A 17,400-nucleotide genomic window follows, 5' to 3' on the forward strand; every position below is an offset into this window, starting at 1 on the left:
CGATTTGGATGCGCCCCGCGGGGGAGGGGGGGGGACCGGCAGCGCGGGGCAGCGCCAGCAGCCTCCCCCCCCCCGATCCCCCCCCTACCCCGAGCCCGGGTCCGTCGCGGCCGCGCGTGAAACTGCCCGAACTGCCCCGTTTCCGCGCGTTTTTCTGCCCGCGGCCGCTCGCGTCGGGCTACGGCGCCGCCGGGTCAATCCCGGCCGAGAAACGGCCCCAAATTTTAACAAACCGGGGGGGTTTCGCCGGGAAAAACCCGCTCCTCTAATCATAATAATAAAAAAATAATAATAATAAAAAAGAAACTCTCTCGCAGGGACCCGTATTCCTGTGGTTTAGCGAGTTCCCCGCGCGTTTTGCGAGGTTTCCAGGGACGAAAGCCCGCGCATCCCTGCGAGCGCCGCGGTGCCCGAGGGGCCCCGGCGTTACAGGGACCCCCCCCCCCCCCCCCGTCCCGGGTCTGCACGGGGATCCGCGGAGACGCGAGTGCCCCCCGGCCGCGGGGAGAACAAGGAGGAAAAACGAGATCAAATGGTGCGGAGGAATTTAGAGGGTCTTCGCCCGGCACTTTGAAAATGCAAATCCCCAGGTCTTAAATATGATTGTTATTCAATTCCATTTTCTGCTGATAAAGATGCGGAAAAAGGAAAAATCGCCTCTCAGGGTACAAATGCGAAGCGTGTAAAAGTCGCCTCTGAGGATGCAGATGCGAAGCGCGGTCCCCAGGGCTGCTAGCGCGGGCGTCTTGATTTGACATCGGGATTTTGGGGAGCCGGGGCAAATGGAGAGAAGATCCTTTATAAAACGCCTTTGTGTTTAACGTCTTCGATAAAATACTTAGAAATGCCCTTGTAAATCGGTGAAGCCGAATGGGAGCAGCTCTCCTGGGCTAGCTCAAGTCGCAGTTTTTCATCCCTCGTGTGATCTAAGCAGGGACATAATAACTGGAGAATTCTTCCCATTATATTTCGTTTTAAAGTGAGCAAACAGACAGTTTGGGAATGCAGAATCGCTTAAAGTGAGCGTGATGAAGAAGTATGATTTTGGGTCTCCTTTAATCATAAGAAGAGAATTTTTTTGCGGTGTTTTTTTTTTTCTTTCTGTCACTGTTGCTGCTACTGATTTTTTTTTTTTGCATCTTTTTGGGGAAGAGCTCGCTGTGTGCGTGTGTGTTTGGAGTCACAGCAGCAGGAGGAATTTTTACATTTTATTTTGCAAGGTGTCTGTTTCCTTCTGTCCTTCCTTGCCTATAAACATTTATTATTTTTAACTGTTTTGCATCCCTTTGGAGAGGGGTCATATCAAAAATGCTATTTAGTAGGCTAAACAGAAAGCTGGCACCTGAAAGAAGAAGTTTATAAGGAAATCATAGCTAATAAGGGCACCTAAAAGACAAGAAGCAGGTAGATTTTAAAAGAAACTTTCTTTCGCGTTTGAAGAGCTAAGCTGGAAATTTTATTCTCTAAAATTACAACAAGTCCGTGTTTATCCGTTTGCTCAAAAAGCCTGTGATCGTCCCGGTGGGGAGAGGAACAGTTAGTGGTATCAGCCGTATCGCTCGAAATTGCGATTTTTGCTTCGGGGACGTGATGCATTTGGGAAAAGGCAGAGCCATCTAGAGGCACAGCCCGGCTATTACGAGGCCGTGCGAAAGGCTGTTTCCCTCCAAGGCAGGGTATGTTGCCTCCAGTTTTCTTCGGTTGATTCCTCTACCTCCAACAAAGGAAACAGGTGAGAAAATAATGCTGAATTAGCTGTAATCAAAATACGTGTCCTCAGAAAACTCCAGCTCGCTTTACCAAACAGGAGGAAACGTGAAACAGAAATAGCTTTATAAAGGTTATTACATAGCCAGGATGGCACGGATACGCAAACCAACACTTAATTTAAAGAGTGGAGAGAATAAAGCTTTGATGGTGCGATGGCTTTAGAAATGTTTAATTTTCTTAATGCGTTTCTCCTCCAAATGGTATTCAGTATTGCCTCAGTGCATTGTGAGCTCTCAGTATAAACCTGTTGCTTTTCCCTTTTGCCAAGACACGAGAAGAGCAACACTGAGAAATCCAGCACTCTGCCTTTGTGCTTGCTAAACCGCACTCTTTTCCAGAGAGGCCTGGGAGATGTTTGCCTTCGAGAAATGCGAGAAGAAGCCAGCGAGCGAGGTGCTGAAACTCAAAAGCGAAATTGGTTTCGAGGTAAGTGTCTGAGGCTATGGTCCATCATTGCAGGAGGATTCAGTCAGGCTTGAGCAATGCTTTGAAATTACTCTGTTATTACCAGGTCACTGGGACGTTCATTAACACCGGCGTTACTAGCCGCGGCAGCGAGGTCTGCGGTAGGAGATCCCATGGCACCTTGGAGTCAGGGCTGAACTGTATCCCCAGCCAGCTCTGTGATTACCCGCGAACCTCTCCAGCTTCCTTTGAAGGTGTTTCAAGACCAGTTGAGGGGAAGCGCCGCAGGAGAGCGAGGTCTTAACCGTCCTTGGGTTGTACTAGCGATACCGTTTGCTTTGGTGCTGTGCTGGTCCTTGTTGTCCATGCGGTAGGCACTTTTCTCGCTGGGAGGAAGACGTCTTTGCCTCTAAGGCCTTGCTCCTCTGAACATGTAGGTACAAGCTTAACTTTACTGTGTGAATCTCAGGTGTGTACAGTTGAACACCAAAACCTGAAAATGCTTCAGACCTGAGCGCTCAGCCTTGCAGCGGGAATGAACACCTCCACCTACCTGGGTCTCCCTCCATTTCCTGAAAATGCTGAGATCTAGCCATAGGGATCATGTTGGAGGATCGGGACCCAATAGCTCATGTTGGCTGCTATTGGCTCTACCAGTAGGATATAGACCAGAATCCCTTCGATGGCTCCGAATTGCTACAGTGAAGCTGGAACCACAGGTTTGGTTTGTTTTGGCTGCATTTGCAATGTAAGTCTCGCTTTCTCCCCAGGGCTGACAAGAGGCAAGGCAGTAACTCTGCGGCCCGCATACAAAAGAATTCTTCATGTGCGGATTGTGTCTTTCTCCAGAGTCATCAACAAAATTGGGAGTGAATTCTTCATCCTCCAAGACAATTTGGGAGAATTATCTTTTTCCTAGCAGTGGTCCAGGACCTTTGCTCTACCTTCATTCTTCAAGAATATCCGCAAGGAACTGACCAAGAAGAGCTCAAATTAAATTTAAACTCATGATCTTAAATTGGAGCTTGCCACTCACTTATTCACAGCTAAGCCTGTTCCTTCCTAGACTAGGTAATTTATGCCCATTAATCTGCTCTAAGAAATTCTCTTTTTCACTCACTCTCTGATTTTTTCTGTCAATAGGTAACACAGAATATATGATAGTGTGCAAGAGATGTTTCCCTGACGTGATTTCGAGAAGGGTGTTCTGTGTACGTGTATACAGGTTGAACTAATTTTTATCCTTTAAGGAAAATAATATATATTCCTCCCACCTTGTATCTAGTCATCTATTGGACTGAAGTGCTGGCAATCAAATTTTGCCAAATTACCTTATGATAAGATCAGAGGTTTTCAACCTTTCTTGATTTTTCAGACCCTACAACGTTTGCGGGGGAGGTGTCCTCGTTGCACGATTTTCAGCCTGCTGACAACAGTCTCGGTTCGGTTTTGTTTCTAGTTGCTGTTCATGGTCTCCCTAAAAGCACTGGAGGCTGTAGACTGAAAACTGCTGAGATGGTTGGCATTTTGGAATAGCAAGTATTTTCCTGTTGCATTTCTATGGTGCTGAGTGTGACGGAGCCTGTGGACTCTGCCACAAGACAAGGAATAAGTCATTACAGTTTATTGCAAGCTGCAGTTATACAAGCGCTTTAAGCTGTCCTAAGCGAACGCCCTTGCTGAAAGAAGCATTTCTGCTCTCTGTCCACTCCTGGCTGCTTTTTCTGGCTGCTGTGCTCACACAAGTGTTCGTGTGGGAGAGTGGAGCTGCATCTTCTGGAGCTGCTTGGGAGCATGTGTGGTACCGAAGCCCTGGGGTGAACCCTCCCTGGCCCCAGGCTGAGCACAGGCCCTACCTTTCTCCCTCTCCCCTGACTTTCTTCTCCCAGTGCAGTTAGTGGGTGACTTTCAGATTCAAATCAGGCTCCTGCCTAGTTTCTCCCTGAATGGGAGCTTGTTAGCAACTGATTAGCCCCAGTTTTGATAAAAGCTTCATTGTTTTGTAACCTTTGTGGGCTCCTGCTAGCTGTGCTCCTAATAAAAGTGGGATTAAATAGACACCTTGGGAGGGAGGCCGCTGCAAGTGGGAATCTCTGAGTTTTGGGGGACAAGGGATGGTTTAAGCAGCTCTGCGTGTCAGAGTTGATTTTACCGAACTGGGGAAGAAGCCTGATTTTCGGATTGCGGGGCGGGGAGAGGGGAGGGAAGGAAAGGGAGATGAGTCTGGTAGGAAAAAGAGGGAAGTCGACTGTATGCCATGGATTAAGCACACACTGCAGGTGTTTGGAAACAAGTTTGCAGAAGCACTCAGCGCGCTCTGCATTTCTCTTGCTGTGCCCAAAGAACAGCTTCTCTTCATGCCTAAGATTCACGAAAAGTATTAACGAATCCCCACTCTGATCCCATGAACTTTATCCCTCCTTGTTTTATTTTTGCAAGAATAAAAAAAGTCCACCTGACAAAGAGCGGGGACTCACTTGCTAGTATCTGATGTTGTCTTTTCTGGGAGGAGTATTAAGTAGGGGGCTTTATCTCTCCTGCTTAAAGCTGGAAACTGATGTGGGCTGAAATAATATCTTGGTGGTTTCTACCTCCTTTTGATGCATAATGGGATGTTTGAGATGGAGCTTGGTGCTCTGGGCTGCTTGCCCTGTTGTGATCACTCCTGTACAGAAAGGTAAACGCCAGCATCCTTTGCTCTTAAGTCATCTGAATAGGCCACCTCTGGCCTAGAATGAATAATGGAAATAAAAGGACATAAGGATGAATTTATAGTCAGCTAAGGTAAAAATGGTCAAAACTATTAATAGATAAAGGCAGTAGCCACCACCACTATAAGGAAATAGAAGAGTATTAAATTAATATTTCTTTTCCAAGCTTTTTTGGGGGGAGCAGATCAGACAGTGTATTAGTATCAGATGCTGGTGAAAGAACATTTTTGGCTCCATTGATAGGTAAGGATTATGTTGAAGAGCAGCCACATAAGTTAAATATTTTATAATTAGCTGGTCCTGGTGATTTATATCCAAGAGTTTTAGAATTCTTGGAACCAGGAACATGGTGAGCCATTAATGCTCATTTTTGATTCTGGAACACTCAAAAGATTTTACAGGACTGGAAGAAAGCCAGTATTGGTTTGTTATTTGAAAGGGGTGGGCAAATGAGTTGAGTGACATTAAGGCTGTCAGCCTGTCACTATCACAGGCAAGAAATAGTGGACACGTCACTTGATTAACGAATTATTAAAGAAAGACAATATAACTGATGCCAGTGGATGTGCAAATATAGAAAATAGGTTTTGTTAAATTGATTTGCAGTTGTCCTCCAGTACGAATAAGCAGTTGTTGATGTAACTGACTTCTGAAAGTGGTAAACATCGTATTGGATGGTATAAAATCAACACGGTGCAAATTAAGTGGACCTAGCAGGTTAAATACTAGGTCTCAGAATGCCACTGTGAATGAGGAATCCTCGAGTCTGAAATCCTGTGAAACTGATTCATTATTCTATTTCTGTTGTTTATTTGGAGGAAAAATAGAGAGTCATTGCCGACTGAATGTGTAGGAGGCAAAAATGGGGACTATGGAGTGTTAAATAATGAAGACGACAGTTCACTGACACAGACTTACTTCAATCTCTGCATTGGAACTGGGAGCAAATAAGTGAGACATTTTAATATGGAGAAGTAGAAGGACACATCTAAGAACAAAATCTGAGGCTGCTGAGGTGATAGAGTCTGTCCTGGAAATTAGTTATTTTTTTAATAATCTTTGTGGTTCTTGTGAATAATCAGCTGTTCCTTGTTGTTACTTTGGAGAATGAGGTGTAAGAATAAGGAGTTATAATAATTTCATATTTGGTACTGTATCAAGTTACAATGGCACGTATAAAATTATAAGTGGCATGGGAAAGTGACAGATATTATTGTTTAGTATCTAGTCAAATAGAAGAGCTAGGGGACCTCAAATAAAGCTGGCAGGAAGCATGCGCCAGAGAAGACACCACTTCACACAACGTGTAGTTAAGCCTTGAAACTCCTCAAGGAACTTACTTTAATTGCTTATGAGAAGGGAAGGTTGTGGGTGACTTGACTGTGGTCTATAAATGCGTACACAGGAGCAGAAGCATGAGGGTAAAGACCTGTCTCCTGGCAGACAAGGCCGTAACAAGACCCAGTGGCCAGAACTGAAGCAGGACAAACACACGGGGCTCAATTCGGCTGCTCAAACATAGGTATCTGGTGCTATATGAGGAGCTCTGCACTCTCCAGCGGTCTCCCATAGATACTATTTCACATCCCTTAGGCACTGCAGATGTCTCAGATAGCCTGGGGCACCTCAGATAGTTCTAAACACCCCTGTGTGGGCAACTGAGTTAGGTCCAAGATGTCCATTTCTACTATAGTACATATTTATCAGAATAATTTACCAAGCGTTATGGTAAATTCATCACTACTTTTAAAATGAAGGTTGGATGTTTCATCTGATAAGTGCTTGACAGAAGACAGCTACTGAGGGAAACTATGGCCCGAGTCCTTCTGCATGCACGTGGGATATTCATAGTGATCTCCCATTTTCCCACCATCAGTTCTAGCCCAAAGAATGTACTTTGCTGATTCCAACCCCAGAGTCAGAGCTTTCCTCAACTATCTTGCTATCTTTGCGCTTTGCGTAATTTTGCCCAGTACAGACAAATTCTGTGACATTTCTGTCTAGGTTCACAGGACCTAGCTTGCCAAGTGCTTTTGGTAATCAGGATACCCTACCCCTAAACAAGAACTGCCCTCTTTTGGAAGTGTGGCTCCCATGGGAAAGGCTGAGCACCATCATTATCACCTAAGCCAAAAACCCACTCGTGAGAGATGCTCAAAAAATGCAGAGCAGCATGTGCTGAGCCCACAGGGCTAGCTCTGCCGTGAAGGCTACTGGAAAGAAATGTGATGAGCTCTGTTCGGTCTTCTTTGCCGTGCAGATGCTATCTAATAACTTACTAGGTCAGTGTGTCTGATGAGGGGAAATGTTCCAGCAAAAGGATAGCTGCTAAAGGAAGCTTTGGCCAGCAGAAGCAGGATCTGAAATCAGTTTGGGAAAAATCTCAGTGCTAATGAGGAAGTTAGAGGTGTACTAGCATAATCCTGTCAGCCTTTTGAAAATCAGGTGGACAGTCAGGGCAGTGGTGTCAGATGGCAAAATCTTGTTTTAAGGCAGTGGCACAAAGAACGAGAGACCTCAGTAGGATTCACAATAGTCAGAAGAGCCCTGGTCAACTCAAGGGTTGTCACGATTCAGAAATCAGCCTATTTCACCAGGATACAGGGCTGTGGAACAGCTTCTGTACAGCTTACGGACACAAGGGCTCCTATGACAAATGCCAAGGAAGAAGTTCCTTGATTTCTCTGAAGAATTTCAGGCTATTTTGCTACCAGCAAGGAATCTCTAAGCAGTATCTCTGAGTGAACCATTCATGTACACAGTGACTGAGGTACGTAACTGATTGGCACGTGTCAAAGAATGGCCATGGCAATACCAGCCATGAGCAAATATGGCAAGTTCCTGCAGGTTTTCATGACGCTCCACAGACTATATATACGCAAAAATAGCTTTAAGTGCAAACTAAATAGGAAGCAGGGCTAAGAAGCTCTGATTGGCATATAGGAAAAACAAAACTGGCCAGTAAAGGAAAGGCAAGCACTGGATATCCTCTGGAGCAGCGGTCCTCTGTAGTCTTAATCTCAATCTCTGCCCCAACAACATCTATTTAATGTGGTGTGGTGAAAAATGTGGACTGTGAAGGCTGGTCAGCTTCTAGATGGTGCAGTCAGCTACAGTGTGGATGAACTGGAATGGCCAAATGTACAAAGGAGTAAGAAAGATTCATTCAGCCAAGAGCTTGAAGGACTCAACTCAGAAGCTGTCACTGAGAACCAGCTAGAGAAGATTCAGCAAGCCTTGATGTTAATGACTTAATAGGCAAGAAAACAGGCAGCTATTAAGCTGGGAAACTGGCCAGTGAAAGGCAGAATGCAAAGATGAAAAGACATATCCTGAGCAGGCATACCCAGAGCTAGGCAAAAGTTAAAAAAAACAAGGTCAATCAAGGAGAACTGTTTTAAAAGGCAAGGAGCATTAAAACATTATTATGAGAGTCCCAGTAAAGATGGGCTTTTAGAATAGATGCTAAGGAAGAAGGACTAGTATATGGCCCACAATGGTATGTCAAAGCACAACCCCTGCTCTGAGAAAAGGACAGGCAGAAGAGAAAGGTGAAATACTACCAGACTCTTTATATGGATGACAAATCAAGAGATGAAGAGATTCTCAGTGTTTGGGAGATTATAATGCTTCAAGAGCAGGATGACAAGAAGAATCTTTCTGGAAGAGGTTGCAAAGAAGGGTCAGGAAACTGAAGAAAACTGAGGGACTGGGACTGGATCCGTGGAGCTATAGTATGGGTTGTTGACCCAGTCAGGAAATTGCATGTTATCAGGAAAGAAAAGATCACCTAAACAGGGAAAGTGGATCCTAGTGAGAAAATTCCCACAATGGTGACCTTCCAAATTCTGTACATTTCCTGATGCCTGAGCAAATTCCCCAATCCTGCCTTAGTGGAGGATTCAGAAAGCAGATAGCTGAATACTTAGTTGAGGAACAGGCCAGTTTCCACAAAGCAAGAGGGACAGTATGGCAAAACCAGTGAAAGAAGCTGATCATGGGCAAGTTCGGAGATATCAAGAAGAACTTCAATTGTGCAATTTCAAAAAGTCATTTGACCTAGTGTGTTGCAATAGGTGTGTGGAGCATCCTGGGGCTATATGATATGTGTAAGAAGCTGCTGAAAGACGTTATGAAGTTGTGAGGTCAGCAGTCCTGGTCCATAGCAAGCTGAATAACTGGTTCAACACAATGACTGGTAGCAGACGAAGTGACCTGATAATTCACAGCAATTTCTGGAACTGCCTGTAAAAAATGAAGAATGGAGTTACAGTCACCAAAAATTTGGGGCAAAGTCAAACAAAGAGATCAACAAACTGATCACACACCTTCACTGGTGTGTCAGTTTATCTGATATGCCAAGTTAAGTTGATGTGTCCCATGGTGAATGATGCAGCTCAAACATTGGCGTGGGTCAGACAAAGACCAGGAGGAAAGGGAGAAAGAAAGAGAACTACACAAGCAGGTAGCAGCAGGGTGGACAAGATGGACAGCCCCATTTATCTGGGAAATTTTGCCACATGGGACAGCAACAGATGTCTCTACAGAGATATGATGTAACTAGTCCATGTGGGTGTAGACCATCTGAAGCAGACAAGGAGAGGCAAAGACATTTTCATGGATGCAAAATTCAGTCTACTCAGCTGGTGCCTTTCCTTGTTCTACATGCAGAGAAATGGACTTTCAGGAAGGCAAAACAAAAAAAGACAGCTGGCCTTTGCAATGAAATGTTACGGATTGTGAGACCATGTTAGGAATGGGACAGTCATCAATAGGATTTACAAAAGTGACAGCCATCTGTGTGACAGTGAGGAAACTTCAGCAATCTGGCTGCTGGCTGGCTGGATAATCACTTTTAAGATACCTGTTCTTTGTTCTGGTAAAGGGAAGAGGATTAAGAGGCTGATGGTTGAAGGAGAAACTAGATTATTGTGTTTCGTGGTTTTTTTTTTTTTTTCATTTGTGTATTTTCAACAGAGATGTGGGTCCCTACATATTGAATTTACAGCTACCTCTGTAGGCTGCTTCTTCTTAATCATCCTTCATAGACTCTTTGGGTCTATGGTCTGTGGACCCAAAGAAGTAGATGACATAAGAAAATGGGTCTTTATTTGCTGAACATAGTGGAGCGATAAAGTATGACCTGTAACTGTCCTCTACAGTCACACTACTGGATGAAAAAAATAAAAGTGAAAACCTCTCTGAAAATGGAAAAGGCACAGACAAAGGAACTGAAAGGGAAAAGGGACAAACAGAAGATTTATGGACGTAGAAGTTTCAGATTTGTCTTTGAGCAATGAAGACAATTTGAATTTCCAAACACTGGACCTGTCACACTAGATTGTGCTAATGGTCCAGACAGACCAGAGTCCTGTCCGACAGGAACCAGCACCAAGTGTGCAGAAGAAGACGTAAAACCAAAGTCAAATTTCCACACTCTCCTCTAGATGGATCTGGGATAGTCCAGCTCATTGAAAGTCAGGGCTCTGCTGAGTTGAGAATTCACATTACATATTCCAAAGTTTTGAACTGGATCCCCCCCCAAAAAGTTAACAGTGCTGGATAGGGAGAACCAGATGATTTAATCTCTACTGTAGGAAGGGTGAGTGAGATAGAGGTGATTGAGCAGCATCAAAGGGTGACAATCAATTTGAATTTCCCCAGAAGTGATGTTGATGGCTGTGTTGCTTCTCTCTGTGCTTTTTGTTTAATTAAATACCCAATGTTCTGTTAGCAGTTGGAATAACATGCTGTTCTTGGGGAGCAGGAAACCCAAGTAAATCCCTTTATCTGTTAAAATAGATGATTTCTAGTAGATTAAACAATGGCCTTTCAGCTACCAGAGCATAGTTCATGCCATAATTGAAGTATTCTCCTTGGCCTCTCCTCGGTCCCTCGCAGCCAGCAGTCCGTAGAGCCCCATCATCAGAGATAACCTCGGTGACTCTTGTCTGCAGTGAGTGTTTCTCCAGATGAGGAGATTAGTCAGAGATAAAGCATATTACCTGAAAATAATAAGTGATTATGGTCCCGGACTGTCTCTCCACATTCATTCCGTGCTGGTTAACCCTTGCAAAACTGGATGCTGGTAGGATTTTAGATCTTTAAAGAGGAGGGGAGGGTGAGGGAGGATTTCCCATGGCTGAGTGGAAAACGGGATATTTTGCTTTCATGGTTGTTTTTTTGCCTGGAGTGGGACTTTTAGGGCATCAGAGGAGGCACTCAGCTCCCTGCCTTGCCGCAGCCCGCAGTCTGGAGCACCAGAGCTGCGCTTTGCAGGGCGCTTGCAGGGCGCGATCCACTTCTGCCTCCCCATGAAGGTCAGCGCTAAGTGCGAAGTCTTAAAACTCCCCTGCAAGTCTGCTCCCCATGACAAAACTACCATTTCCCTGATAGCAATGTTAAAAATACCTCTCTGGATGCCCAGTATGTACACACTGGCTGTGTGTACACTACTGCATTAAACAGGCCCAGATCATGGGCCCAGCTGGTGGCCTGCACTAGTCCATGCTGTTAAATTATTGGTGTGGGCCTGGCGTATTTTGGGGATAACAGCACTTTCCCATGCCCAGGATATAAATTGTCCTCCCTAGGCAGTTTCCGTGGGACTAGTCTGCTCTGGAGAGTGCTGGTTTAGGTGTGGGAATGTGAGCCATGCACTCAGTTGAGCTCGGGGCCAAAGAACAGCCCTGGTCTTTTTTTTTTCTTCTTATTTTTTGCATAGATGTAGCTCCTGTGACCAGACAATATGAAACCATTTATAACTTCTGTATCCATCAACAGGAAATCCAGAGAAATATAAAATTTCCCAAAATTTTGATGGTGAATTGACTGCATGTCTGGGAGAAAAACTGGACATATTGTGGTTCTCTAGAAATTCAGATTGGTCACCTAGGTAGGAAGGACAGGCAACGGTAGACAGAAAGGAAAAAGTGTAAAAGAAACACCAGACTGAAGAAATGCCTTGAAATCTGCTTATGGGGTGTTGCTATCGTTGTCAGTGCTAGGAGTTAGACGCTGCAGAAAGTAAATGTCCCAGTGCGAGCATCTTTCTTTTGCTGTCCCTGAAAATATTACAGGTGAAACCCCAGCCCTGTTCCAGTCCCTGGGAGTTTTGTTAATGACTTCGTTAGGGCACTGCCGCCTCCTGCATTTCATTCATAAAAGGAATCTTCCCAGCTCTGGTGTCATTACAGCATCCTCCGTCTGTCATCGAGACGGGCTCTGTGGGTGAGGGACGAGCGGGTTCATCCTTCTTCCTCTAAATGCTTCACGAGCCGCTCCCTTGAAAACTGTAAATAAAGGCCGCTAGGGATAGCTTTTCTGCTTGACCCCTCACCTGAAATGAAAATAAAGGTGGCTGAATTTCATCCTGGTGCAGAGCTCCTTCACGGGATTGCTCTTTCCCTTAGCTGTTGACAGTTACCTGCCAAGCCCCACGGTTACCTTTGATTTCGCCGTAATGACATCCCAGTACTTAGGATGGCTCTGGGCCTGTAATCCTCTCCGAGGCCTGAGCCAATTTATGGGGTAACCTGAGACCAGGTTCTCACTTCCCCATGATGTCGCCTCTTGTTAACACTCACCGAAGGTATCAACAAACCGAAGCTCCCTGCGGTAACATGGAGACTCTCTTCCAAATGCAGGTTTATTTTATTGAATGCCCGGAGAGGTGGCAAATATTTGCACACATACCTGCTTTAAATCTCCGCTTTTAGAGGGTAACTGCATGTGCTTGCCACATTAAACTGCATAATTTTATTTCCTCAATGTGTGCTGATAAAGCGAATGCTTTGTTAGTAAGAGGCAGAGCTCCAAGGAGCTGTTAGGAGCAGAAGCGGGGATTCAGCACAGTGGGATTTATTCAGTTTTGTCACAGATTTTCTGTGATTTGCAGCTTACTTTGTCTCTGCGTGCTTCATCCTTACAATCCCTAAAGTCAAAGTCGTTTATCTGTCTTGGGTATTTGGACTGTAGGTTCTCCAGGGCCAGGGCTTTCTTGTTTGCATGACACCTTCTATAATATCTCTCCGTTCTCTGATCTCTAGAGGACCCACCTGTGCATGTATAATACAGTTACAGAAGAGCAGTCTCAACTTCATTGCAGTGAATGATACTGGAGTTAGGCGAGGACACGAGTCCTGGTTCCTGCTCCCTAACAAGCATTAGCTGGCTCTGCTAAAGGGCAGATGGTTTACACAGGGGCGGAAGTAGGAGGAGGCTTCTAGGGGAAAGCAAACACTTGAAACTTCAAGGTGGGATGAGTTTGGTGGCACACTTCTCTAATGACCATCAGATCCAGGAGGTACCCGCTTCCTAAGCACAGATCAAAGACAAAGGGCGACTTCTGAAATGACATGCAACCACCTCTTGCATTGCTTAAATTCCCTTCTCCTGCTAGCGTTTGATCTCACTTTACTTTTTCCTGTCACTGAAAGCAGGTGGTTGCTTTATTCTCCCCAACAAGTTCAGATCAGCTGAACCGCTAATGGCCACAGTGGGAAAATCTCCTGGTTGGAGGCCCAATCCAAACCTTGGTGCAGTAAACAGAGAGGTTCCTTTTCAGTGGAGTCAGTTTTGGATGAGGTCTAGATAAAGTGACTTTGAATGGTCATTATCCTGCCAAACTTAAGAAGTAGATGTGACTGTGTTGTGAGGTGAGACTGTACAGGGAAAGTGCAGCCAGCTGAAATCCATTAGTTCCTCCAGAGATGTGTGCACGCGGGTTGAAGATTTTCCATGGCATGCAGTGAATGTACAGTCCTCATGTATTTATTGCTAGCAATGCCTAGTGCTAGTGATTTGCGCTCTCAGCCCATTGATTATTGATGAAAATGTCAGACTCTTGGTCATTGTGAGACCTGTGACTAATGTGATTTCAGGCGGCAGGCATAAGTCAAGCCGATGTCATATTGTAACTGGAATTACCTTCGATCAGGAGCCTCCCCAAGACTTGGGTCGCTTGTATGTGCTGCTCTGATATATCCTATTATTCCTGCATGGCCATAACTCCCAGTGCTGTCCTGCCATACCTGTGTGAGCCTATCTCTAATTTTAACCTTCTCCTTCCAAGGAGAAAGAGTAGTAGAATTTACCTAGCAGGCAAGCTCTTAACAAAGCCTTGGATATCTGATACACATAATGGTCCCAGAGGCATGTTTACTTTGGACTGAATGAGTGAGTGAAAACCATTTTGGAAGGGCTTTTTCACCTCCAGCGACTTAACCTAACGAGGAGAAAAGTGATGTGGTTAAAGGGCTATTTAAACAACAGCATTAGTGAACAGATTTAGGTTCTCCAACAATACATATATGTATTTGCCTTACACAGGTGCATAAATATACATTGATTTGTATCACAGGATACAGAACGCTCTCACATAGACGGTGATGAGATTCCTGCAGTCCTCTGCTGATGGATGCTTTTTGGGGGACCGTGAACAAGCAGCTGATTGTTTTAAGAGCAGAACAGCCTGAAGAACTGGGACACCACCCCGAGTTCACCAGCTGTCCTCATCTTCTGTGAAGAGTGGAGCATCTGCACAAAGAGGAGTTGGACTTTCAGGGCTCAGTCCAGTAAGTGAGGCAGGTGCCTGGAAGAGAACTACAGGTGTCTTGAATTTAGGTTGAAGGGCTCTAGTTATTTCTGATCAGAGTGATCTAAACGCCGCCACCAATTCACCAAGAAAACTGGAGAAACACATGAAATAAACCCCATGAGAAACCCTCCCCTGCCAGACTGCTGCACTCCCGCAAAAGTTCGTGTTTTTAGACCCAAATGGGTGACTGACCTCATGCTGACAGAACAGGCTGTCATCACTTGTCCCTTGAAGAAGATTCTCCTCTTTGCGCTTTATCTGCCCGTGGTGTTAACGTGAATGGAGATTCCCCTCACAGATTACACCTGGCCTCTTTCACGTGATGGGGGTCCTACTTATCGGTCGCTTTCCTCTTTCAACATCCACGCTGGGGCAATGAATCTTATTCCCTGCCCAAAGAGCACTTGTCAAGAGGTGGGCTGACAGGGAGGTATGTCCTCCTGGACCATGTTTTCCTGAATTAAATTGTGAATAGCTGAGTATTATCTGACGGTTCTACTGAACGCTGCCAATATCTGGTGCAGCACCCAGCACAAGAGCAGTGCGGGCTTAGATAGCACTCCTGCCATTTTACGAGTGGAAAAAGATGGCAAACAGAGGAAGTGAAGGCCAAATTTAGGTAAAATTTGTGTCTGAGCCAAGTCCTATATGTTACTGCAGTCCTACTGAAGCTATGAGATCGGCTTTCAGGAGGTGCACAGGCACCTCAAAGCACAGGGAAATGTCCAGCAGGATGTCAGAAAGCAGCTGCACAGATTATGTACACAGATCTCATTGTTTTATGCTAGAATTAAGGTTCTTAAGTCTAATTTAAACTCTTCACATCTGATTTTAGAGGACCTGAACTCAACAGTCATACACTCAGGCACTTTGGAAATTCTCCCAAGGCACCGTTTAAACCTGTAATCACCTGCCTTTGAGAATCTGATCCTGAGTGGCACACACGTAATTTTCTTATATCTATGCACATAAAGTGGTGTAGAGAGATGAAAAGCACCAACACCCTCTGAAAACCTCCCTGGGAGTTTGGGGTGGTTGGTGCCTTGAGAAATGGGGGCACTTCCATTCAGGTACCTGGTTTAGGATCCTGACCCCGGAAATCTCAACTATCACCTCTCTGGAGTATTATGAAAATAAACTAGTTAATTCATAGTAGTTTTCTCCTGAAGGTGTTCTGTAAAGCAATGTTGGTCTTCAGACTTCACTTCTCTCTTTCAGCTCTGCCGTCAGCTCTCTGGAGGAGAAGCTGTGCAGGAAAGAGCAGGAGAGCTGCAATGGGGAGAGATCAGCGGCTGCTCGACCTCTCTCTGCCGGTGCTTCTTGTGCACAGCCCGTGCTAAGCGTTGAGCGCAGGAGTGCCAGGGGAGGGATCTGACGTGCTGAAGCATCCTTATGCCAAGCTTCATCAGTCCTGGAGGCTTGGAGAAGTCTGGAACCGTTGCGGGGAATTTTTAGGAGGAAATTTAGGAGGAAAGGTAATGGCATTAGAGCCCACATGTGTGAAGGAAGTGAAAAAAATGTCCAAATGTAGAAAAACACTAAAAAATGGCATGTGGTTGGTTTACCTTTTTCTCCGTATCTGAATTAGCAACAAGGAGGCAGACAAGCTCTCTCGAAAGTAGAGGAAGATGTGAGCTGGGATTTTGGTTCAACTCGCTTCTGGTTGGGATCATGTTGGCAATTGTCAGCCCCATCATTTGGTACTTGAGAAGAAATGGGAAGCTGAACAGCAATAGCAGGCTGCTGCTGCATGAACTATGCTGGCAAAATGCCTTTTAATTTTCATGTGAGCTGTACCTGCAAGAAAACGGAAGGATCAAGCCTTCATCAAGGAAGATTAGGATTTGGAGCCAGATTTTGGAAATTGTCTCCTATCTCAGTAATGAATCAGACACCCCAGGTGAAATTCGGATTCTCCTGAATAAGCATTTTGTTTTCTGAGTTTAGCTGGGCCAGGATTTCACCCCTAACTTCAAACATATCCAAACACTGGTGTGCTTGCGAGCTGGTTGCCAATGTTACATCCTAAAATTGTATTTCATTTTTATTAGTCTTCTAGGCCCTGATTCTACTCCCAGTGTAAATGACTGTCCCTCCTTTACCACGCTGCCTTACAGAATGCCTAGATTTTAAAAGCAAGTTTTCTTAATTTATGTAATTCCTGGTAATTTTAGAGTGCAGACTTGGTTTCATTTACATCAGAAGTAGGATCTATTTTCCCTACTCTGGAAGGAAGACACTCTCAGGGGCTTACTGATATTTGTGTGTTTGACTTTAAGGCAGAAGTTTGTTCCTAATTAATTGAATAAGTGCTTTAATCCCTGGCCTGAGGGCTTCCCATAGAGCATTAGCTGTATTAAGAAGGAAATGGAGTGTAATCCCTTTAATATAAGCACAGTAGAACATGAGAGTTTCACATTTCTGGAAATAATTTCTTTCCTTGCTGCATCCTTTATTCTAATATTCATTTGCATAAAATACAGTGGGCAACCAAGGGCTTCCCATTCTGCCTGACTTCAGTGGTGGGGTATTAGCAGCACACGACTCTATCGCCGGTGCATTAGCATCCTAAGGCTTCAGGTATGTGCTGGTGCATAACAGGGTGCAAAGAGAAATAACTGCAGTGATTTAGTTCATGGTGATGGGGCCTGTGAACCTGGATCCATGACCAGATCTTCTCTGTATCTAGTGCTGTATGAACATAGAACAAAAGGAAAGGTTCTGCCTACATTAGAGTCAGAAACCCCCTCAGAAATAAGCTTGAAGCTTCACATAATCACCTCTCCACATCCTCCAGCAGAAATTGTCTGACTGATCCAAATAAAAAGTTTTGTTCTAATTGTTCTTTAGTAAACTCAGCCAGGATCCTGAAGCCAAGATGACATTTTTTGGACTCACGTGGCATCACTGGTGTTT

The 17,400-nt window shown here is 44.9% G+C and overlaps 1 long non-coding RNA gene across 1 annotated transcript; it reads left to right on the forward strand.

The window, feature by feature from the left end:
- The first annotated feature begins 446 nt into the window (after window positions 1-446).
- LOC112990781 (uncharacterized) lies at window positions 447-4,361 on the forward strand. The gene is made up of 3 exons (XR_003261153.2): window positions 447-1,732; window positions 2,109-2,196; window positions 2,282-4,361. It is a non-coding gene; the product is annotated as an uncharacterized LOC112990781 (long non-coding RNA).
- Window positions 4,362-17,400: the final 13,039 nt, after the last annotated feature.

The sequence above is a fragment of the Dromaius novaehollandiae genome, chromosome 4 (genome assembly GCF_036370855.1).
Source record: "Dromaius novaehollandiae isolate bDroNov1 chromosome 4, bDroNov1.hap1, whole genome shotgun sequence".
Taxonomy (NCBI): domain Eukaryota; kingdom Metazoa; phylum Chordata; class Aves; order Casuariiformes; family Dromaiidae; genus Dromaius; species Dromaius novaehollandiae.